Genomic DNA, 8413 nt, shown 5'->3' with positions numbered 1-8413 from the left:
AAACTCACAACCAACCTTAATACCATGCATGTCCTTTTCCAACTTCTCCAAGTGTCTACCAAATTTGTCTAACTTAGCATTAATAGACCCATAATCATCGTACGCACCAGTGGTTTCGATTCTCTTAACTGATGCTGAACGAGTTGACTCATGATCTTGATGCCATTCATGAGTGTAAGCAGCTTGCTTTTCAATAATCTCTAGTGCCTCTTCTTCTGTCTTATCCTTTAAAGTTCCACCTGCTGCTTGATCAATGCTCTGACGAGTTGGTATGTCACACCCCTTATAGAAAATCTGGACCTTTTGTAAATCATTCAACTCATGTTGAGGACACGAGCGTAACATATTAGCATAACGGTCCCAAGCATCAAATAATGTCTCACTGCACTTTTGCCTGAATTGTGAAATTTTTGCTTGAAGTCTAGCAGCTCGAGACGCAAGGAAAAACTTTGCTAAGAACTTATCTACCAAAACTTCCCAAGAGGTAATCGCTCCCTCTGGTTGCTTATCTAACCATCGCTTAGCTTCTCCCTTAAGAGTCCAGGAAAAAAGCCTTGTCTTGATCGAAGTATCGGCAACCTGATTCAGCTTGAACAAGTTGCAAACATCATTGAAAACACGAAGATGCTCGTTAGCATCCTCACTATCCTTGCCATGAAATTGGCAATCAGTAGCTATCAAACTCAGAATTGGTCCTGTGATTTGGAAAGGCTGAGTGTTGTTTGGTTGAGTAATCGAATTTCCTTGGCCAGCTCAGGTGGCCTTTAACTTTTCTGCCATAGTCTGAGGACGATTTGGTTGTTCAGCCATCTCTTTAGTCTCGAAAATATCTAAGAAAATGTAAGATTCTTCTTCTTCTCTGATTTCAGGTGATGTATCAGGCACCACAGTCTCAAAACTACTACCTAAATTAATTATATTAGCACTCGAAGAAGAAGATGAATCCACTGTAGACTGTTGCTCTTGACTTAACGCTCTGAATAACTCTCTTTCGGGTTTGTCAAACGATTGAAGAATCGAAGAATTAGAAGAACGCGTATGTGGCATGCACTACCTGTTATCAGCAAAATCACAACTAACAACTGATTAAAAGCACCAATTCAACTGAGAATAAACGAAAAGTAAAAATAAACTATAATTAAAACTAAACTAAGAACAATTAGATAACAATCTTAATTTATGACACAACTGTCCCCGGCAGCGGCGCCTAAAACTTGATTTGTGAAATCTAGTATATAATTAATCTTGGAAAATGCCGGTTTAAAGATTACTACACACTAACAGGCAGTGTACCCGATCGTTCAATAGTATAAAGTTGGTAATTCTGAAATCGTTCCAAGGATAGTTTAACGTGAGAATTAAGATTGCAACTAATAAAAATAAACTAAGTTAATCTATGAAAAATGAAAGTATGAGATAATTTGTTTTGTGGCTATTTAACGATTAGCCAAATCAAGGATAGATAAAAAGTAAAAGACAATATTTTTGGTACTTTTAAGTTTAAGCTTTAAAGCAAACACACAAGTAAAAATAAGATAGTTGTAATCAAATAGTAGAACGAATGCTTGTCTAGACCTTTTACACCTAGTATTGGATGCAGTTAGATTAAGCCCCAGTTATTATCTAACTAATGTGAATTATCTAGTCGGTTCACCTGGAATTCCCCAGCGCATACACTTCAACTAAGATTACACGACACGGAATTCCCCATAGCCTAAGACCTCCTAATTGTGACTAAATATCTCAACTGAGATGAAGACTCGAATCACAATCACAACAACTCTCGTTGCGTATAATTCACCCCAATTTCGTCTAGCCTTTTGAATCCAATTTACTCTCGTCTCCGAGTAAGCAAACAATTAATTAAGACAAACCAATTGTAAATTTATGTATTAAATTAATGAACTCTCGTCCTATCAAACAAATACACAACCAATTGAATCAAAAAGTCTAGCTTTAATAAGAATTGTTCTTTAATTCAAACATCAAATCATCATTAATTAAAAGAATATCTGATAAGTAGCATCTAATACAGAGGTTTATAAGTCTAGACAAACATTAAATAACTTAGCCAATAACCATGGCAACAATAGAAATCAAAGTAACAATTAATAAAGAAAACATTGTTTGATAAGTAGAATCAACCTAACATGATGAATCTTGATTAGTGCTTGAATTGATCCTTGATAGCGGAATGATTAGAGCGTTAGAGTAACCTTGAAATTCCCCAAAAGTGCCCAAAAATCGCCCTAAGAGCTCCCAAAATCGGCTATGAAAAAGATTACCCTTGGGATAAAAACTGCCCCCTAATTAAAGCAAATAAAATCTGGCTGACCTGAAACGCGCGGTGCGCACATTTATGTGCGGCGCGCACATTTATATGCGGCGCGCACTAGTGAATAAAAAATGCTGCACAAAGTAAAAGCTGACTGATCTCTCTCGCAGTTATAACGCGCGGTGTGCAACCCTACGCGTGGTGCGCACCCCCGAATCCAGCTCTTCTCACTCGTTTTTACATATAACAAGCCTTGATCGCAACCAAAATCAACCAATAACATATAAACTACTGTACACTTGCCATAAACTCCAATAATCAATCAAATGAATACTTCTCGGCCCTCAAATCATAATCTTCATAATAATCGCGAATAATAACCCAAACCGTATCCGAATGGACTAAAAATGACGGATATTGCCATGATAAATATATGAGAAATGTGCAATATCAATTATACAAGTAATTTAATGATCAAACAATTAATTGATGAAGATTGGATGAAGGTGGTGATGAAAATTTTGTGTCTATGTTGGTGGGTGTCGACTAGTATGTCAGGGAAAGAAAAGTGGCAGTGTTTTTTAATTAGATTTAGAGTTTAGTTGCCTTTAAATACTTAACAAGTTTCAAAATAATACACAAACACCCCCTCTACTAGGGCCACGACTTGGAGGGATAAAAAGGGGGTTTTCGAAAGTTTTATTTCATCTATTTTAGCCACGAAAAGGCTACATGCATAACTGCAAGTCTCGACAATTTTAGGGTATGCGATAACGGTTTAAATTATGAACGGTGTACTAAGGATAGTTCAAACATAAATAAATTACTACAAGTAATAATTATGAATTAGGATTACATAAGAATGTACTTGGGTTCAAATTTTCATTGATATATTAAAACCCTATGGTGTTTTGTTAAGTGTCGTTAAGTTCCGTGACCCGAAAACGCAACGGAATCGCTAAACGTTAATTTTTTCGAATTCTAAAATTAAATTAGTTTCTCTTAATTAATAAAAGAATTCTAATTTTCATAAATTATATAGAATAAGTATTTTACTTAATAACTATTTAATTCGTTGCTAAGTATCGTTAACCGATACCGAAAGCTAGAACGTTAACCGAGCGTTTTAGCGAATTATACGGTTTAAATTTATAAAATTTCTAATAAATTAAAAGTATCTTTAGAGCATAATAATTATTCAAAGTGAATTATCAATCGTTTTGTTGTCTTAAAGACGTTTTTTTGGTTTTCACTAACGTACGTTTTTCTAAGTTTCTCGCATACTTCTAACCAAAGTATGAAATCAAGTAATGTGTAGCACATATTAAAAATAGTATTTTCTAAGAAAAAAGTTCTGGCGTATAATTTCATAGAATTTAACTAACGGTCATTAAGTATTTAACGAAAAAGTTAACGGAAAATGTCGGGTTGTTACAACTAGTTAAAAAAGACGTGAATGTATCAAGTTTTAAAAAAAACAGAAGACGTCTGCATCCTATGACTTGACCATGCTTGACTTATTTCATATGCAATATAGAAGCTAGAAATGTATTTGAGATAAAAACATGCTAGAAATGTCAACACAAAGGTTGGTGGGCTCATATGAAACGACCCTCAAATCGGCCCCAAGAGATGCACGAGCCGAGTGCCCATCTCAACCCGAGAGACAATCGCCCCTCATAAGCGTAAGCAGTGGACTAACCGGGTATTTCAAGGTTTCAACTAAAAATCAAAGTGGGCGATACTAATTAGCCACAACTCTAAGCTTATAAGGGACCAATACTTTTAATCCATAACCGATGTAGGACGGGGTGTTACAAACTCCCCCGCTTAAACTCCTAACGTCCTCATCAAGCCGTAACATAATCAATACCCAGGATCCATACCTCATGAGATGTACGAGTGTAACGTCCTCCAGATAGGGTCTGGAAGGAATGTCACTAATATCAAATAAACCAACATATTATAATACGAGAACAATTCTATATGATAAAAGTAATCTTTATTGAGTACGCAGCGAAACATGAAATATCGTTACAATGATGGAAATTACAATAAAGTAAATGTTTCAAATGCAGGAATAGTAAATGGGATATCTCTTGATCCTAAGTCCAAGTAGCATCACATAAGCAGTAAGTAAATAAGCTTGATCAGTCATCACCTGAGACAAAACATGCTGAAGTGTCAACCAAAAAGGTTGAGTGAACTTCATAGGTTTAACAAAAGTAGTTATCGTTGTTTTTAGACCACAAGATTTAGTTGTAAAGTTGATCTCCCGCAGGATCAAAAAGTAGCTCTCGCAGATCCAAAAGTTATGCCAGTGCGTCATATTTAGACTAAACATTCAAGTTTGCCCCAAAGACAAGTTGTAGTTTATACTTGTTGGTTTAATTTCATTATTAAGTTATACAAAGACTTAGTCAAATGTATCGGGGACGTTACTCCTGATAGGCCTACCCCCAATAATTAAGCATGCATTCAACGAGAAATTAAAAATATCACTGTAGGGACTTAGTCGGACATAGCCGGGTATAGCATAGTTTAGTAGTTTGGTACTTGTGTCTAAGTTGTAAAATGTAAAAACAACATGTGTCTCACCCCAATAAAAGTAAGTAAGTTTACTAGCAATAAAGAGTGGGGCTATGAATTCACCTTAGTAAGTAGAGAGAGATGACGATTATTCCTGGGAATAGAAAGTTGGAACGAGCAGAAAGTCAACCTATTGACATTTAAGAGTAGTAAGTGTTTTTTCTAATGACCCGTCCTAATCCATCTGGACGAATACATTATATTTGGTTACATCGCGAGATACTTGACCTATATATGATACATTTTACAAACATTGCATTCGTTTTTAAAAGACAAACTTTCATTACATCGAAAGTTGACGGTATGCATACCATTTCATAATATATCCAACTATAATTGACTTAATAATAATCTTGATGAACTCGACGATTCGAATGCAACGTCTTTTGAAATATGTCATGAATGACTCCAAGTAATATCTCAAATATGAGCAAATGCACAGCGGAAGATTTCTTTCATACCTGAGAATAAACATGCTTTAAAGTGTCAACCAAAAAGTTGGTGAGTTCATTAGTTTATCATAATCATTCATTTTCATCATTTTAATAGACCACAAGATTTCATATATTGTCACGCGTAACCCGCGAATTAAAATTCATTCATATGGTGAACACCTGTTAACCGACCTTAACAGGATGCATATAGAATATCCCCATCATTCCGGGACTCACATAGGACAGGATAAATTGAAGTACTAAAGCAGTTCAAATTCTCTGACTGGGGCTTGTTAGTACCCATAGATCTATCTTTAGGATTCGCGTCAATTATTGGCAATTATAATAAACACCAATTCTTAGGCTACCATGCTAAAAAGGGGCATATTCGGTTTAATAATCCAACCATAGAATGTAGTTTTGATCACTTGTATCTATTTCGTAAAGCATTTATAAAAGCAGCGCATGTATTCTCAGTACCAAAAATATATATTGCAAAAACATTTAAAAAGGGAGCAAATGAAACTCACAATACTGTATTTTGTAGAAAAAAATACATATGACGGAACTGAACAATGCAGGGTTGGCCTCGGATTCACGAACCTATACCAGTTATATATATATATTAAAACACATAATAACAATAAACAAGTTTATATTAATATTATTAATATATTTCTTATATTCATAATTTATATGTTATTTTGGTAATTAAATTAATAATTAATATTTATATATAACAGATTCCTATTAAAGTATGTTAATTTGGGTATATGTTATTATATATAAACGCTTAAGATGTATTAGAATTAATATTTATATATATGATTTAACTTAAAATATATATTTATATATTATTTGTAACATAATTATAATAACATTTTATTATAACAAAATAGTACCTTATAAAGATGTAAAAATATATTTTTATATAAATGTCTTTTAGTTTGTAAAGATTATAATAATTATGATAATAATGTTAATAATAATACAAATACTTATTTTAATGACAATAATAATAATAATAATAATAATAATAATAATAATAATAATAATAATAATAATAATAATAATAATAATAATAATAATAATAAATAAAAATGAGAAACTACCTCACAAAGAAAAAGTTCCAAATAAAATGCCCACGCCCGGGCTCGAACCCGAGACCTCACGCTAACCCGCAACACCCTAAACCACTACGCTACTTCTTACTATTCTGTATTAAAACACACTTTCTTTTAATTAAACCGTATTTACTTTTCAAGCCCAACACTCCATAAAAGACGGCCCAACAGTCAGATTTATAGCAGTCCAAAAAGTAGTCCATTTAGCAAAGTTATTTAAAACACAAATGGCCGAATCAGTGGCCCGTTAAATATCTCAACAAATCACAGCCCAAGTTCTAATATTCATCAAGAAGGGTTCGGTTTATTATTAGTTTATTTACATCAGCCGTTCACAAGCAGCATCGAACCGTCGACCTGGTTTCTTGATTGAAGGAGAAACGGTGACAGCATAAAAAGGAAAAATATAGTGGTTATCCCGGTTGTTTACAACAGCGTGACCTTCCACCATCATTTAAAATTTATGTTCATCATCTTCATCATAGCAGCCAGAATAATAACAGGTAGTAACAGTAAACCGTAGCAGCTATGTCGTCTTTTTGGGTTTCGTTTTCTTTTCTTATAAACCAAACATCAACAGCCTCAGGTATAGCATCAGAATTCACGAAGATAATGTGAAGGTGGTGGTTTATGACTGTAGTTCATGATGGTGATGTGGTTGTAGGCGTAAAGGGGGAAGGAAAGTGGTGAAAGGCAGTCGCGAAACAGCAGCAGTGATGAGTAACAGTGGGTTTTAATGGGCTTCGAGCTTGGAGAGGGTGGTGGTTATGGTAAGGTGATTATGGTTGTTGAAGATAGTGATCATAGGTGATCGTGTGATGAGGGTGGTGGTCGTTGTTCAGTGGTCTTGCTCGAACAAAGTATAAATGAAGAAAAAAAAAATAGTAGCATTATAACTCTAGTTGCGATAAACGTAAACTAAGGCCCTTGAGAAACATATAATATTATTGGTGTATTTCTTCATTGGTCTCTCAACAGCCAAAATAATCACTTCTTTGTTGCAAGAATCATACGATGCAAAAATCAAAACTTTTTAAAGATCCAGAAGCCATCCAAACAAAAAGTGATCCAACCCCCGAATAAAAATTTTGGTTTGATTTGTATAGCAGAAATATGGATATGATTTACTTATAGAGTTTTTTTTTTTTTTTTTTTTTGTTGATGTAGGAGGAAGATTCCTGATGTATATTGGTGTGGTGTTTAGTGAGGGTGGTAGGGTGGTTTGGTTTGTCGATCAAGAGATAGAAAAAACAAGTGGGGTTGATCTTTTGATTTGAAGTGGTGGTCGATGGTGGTGCACTGGTGGGTAACGGAGATGGTGATCAAATAAACAGTTATGTCATAGCGTGTTTTGTGGGTTTGATGGTTTGTGATTGAGATGATAAGTTTGGGTTTATCAAGATTGCATATATATGTGTATATTTGAATTATATATATCTCTCGGTAAACTATATGTTATGTAATGTATGTATTTATGAAACAATAAGAGGAAGTGAGAGAGAAGAATAAAAGAAACAAGTGTTGATATTGTGTGATTTGTGGGGAGATGGTGGGTGTTATCATTCTCATGTACGCACCTCACACACACACACTCACACTCACACACACACACACACACACACACACACATATATATATATATATATATATATATATATATATATATATATATATATATATATATATATATATATATAATGTGGTATATGATAAAAGTAAATTAATTATAATAATAATAACAGATGTAGTACATGCAAAGATTTCAATGATTAAATAGTTAAGCATTCAATTGATTTAGAGTTTTGTGCCGACAGTTTTCACGGACTGTGTATCGTCCACTATTTGCAATCAGTGGCGGATAAAAGTCTTTAGAAAAATCCCAAACTTTTACAGTAATTATCTTTATTTATTTTGGTCATTATGGTATAAAATTCAGTCAGTAACTATCAAATAAAAATTACTTTAATATTTCACTCCCATCCCCCAAGTAA

General features: G+C 33.9%; 1 non-coding gene across 1 annotated transcript; it reads left to right on the top strand.

The window, feature by feature from the left end:
* The first annotated feature begins 316 nt into the window (after positions 1–316).
* Positions 317–422, top strand: LOC139856303 (small nucleolar RNA R71). The gene has a single exon (XR_011761793.1). It is a non-coding gene; the product is annotated as a small nucleolar RNA R71 (small nucleolar RNA).
* Positions 423–8413: the final 7991 nt, after the last annotated feature.

Source organism: Rutidosis leptorrhynchoides, chromosome 6 (genome assembly GCF_046630445.1).
Source record: "Rutidosis leptorrhynchoides isolate AG116_Rl617_1_P2 chromosome 6, CSIRO_AGI_Rlap_v1, whole genome shotgun sequence".
Taxonomy (NCBI): domain Eukaryota; kingdom Viridiplantae; phylum Streptophyta; class Magnoliopsida; order Asterales; family Asteraceae; genus Rutidosis; species Rutidosis leptorrhynchoides.
The sequence above is the reverse complement of the archived record's forward strand: the minus strand, read 5'-3'. Positions and strand labels throughout refer to the sequence as shown.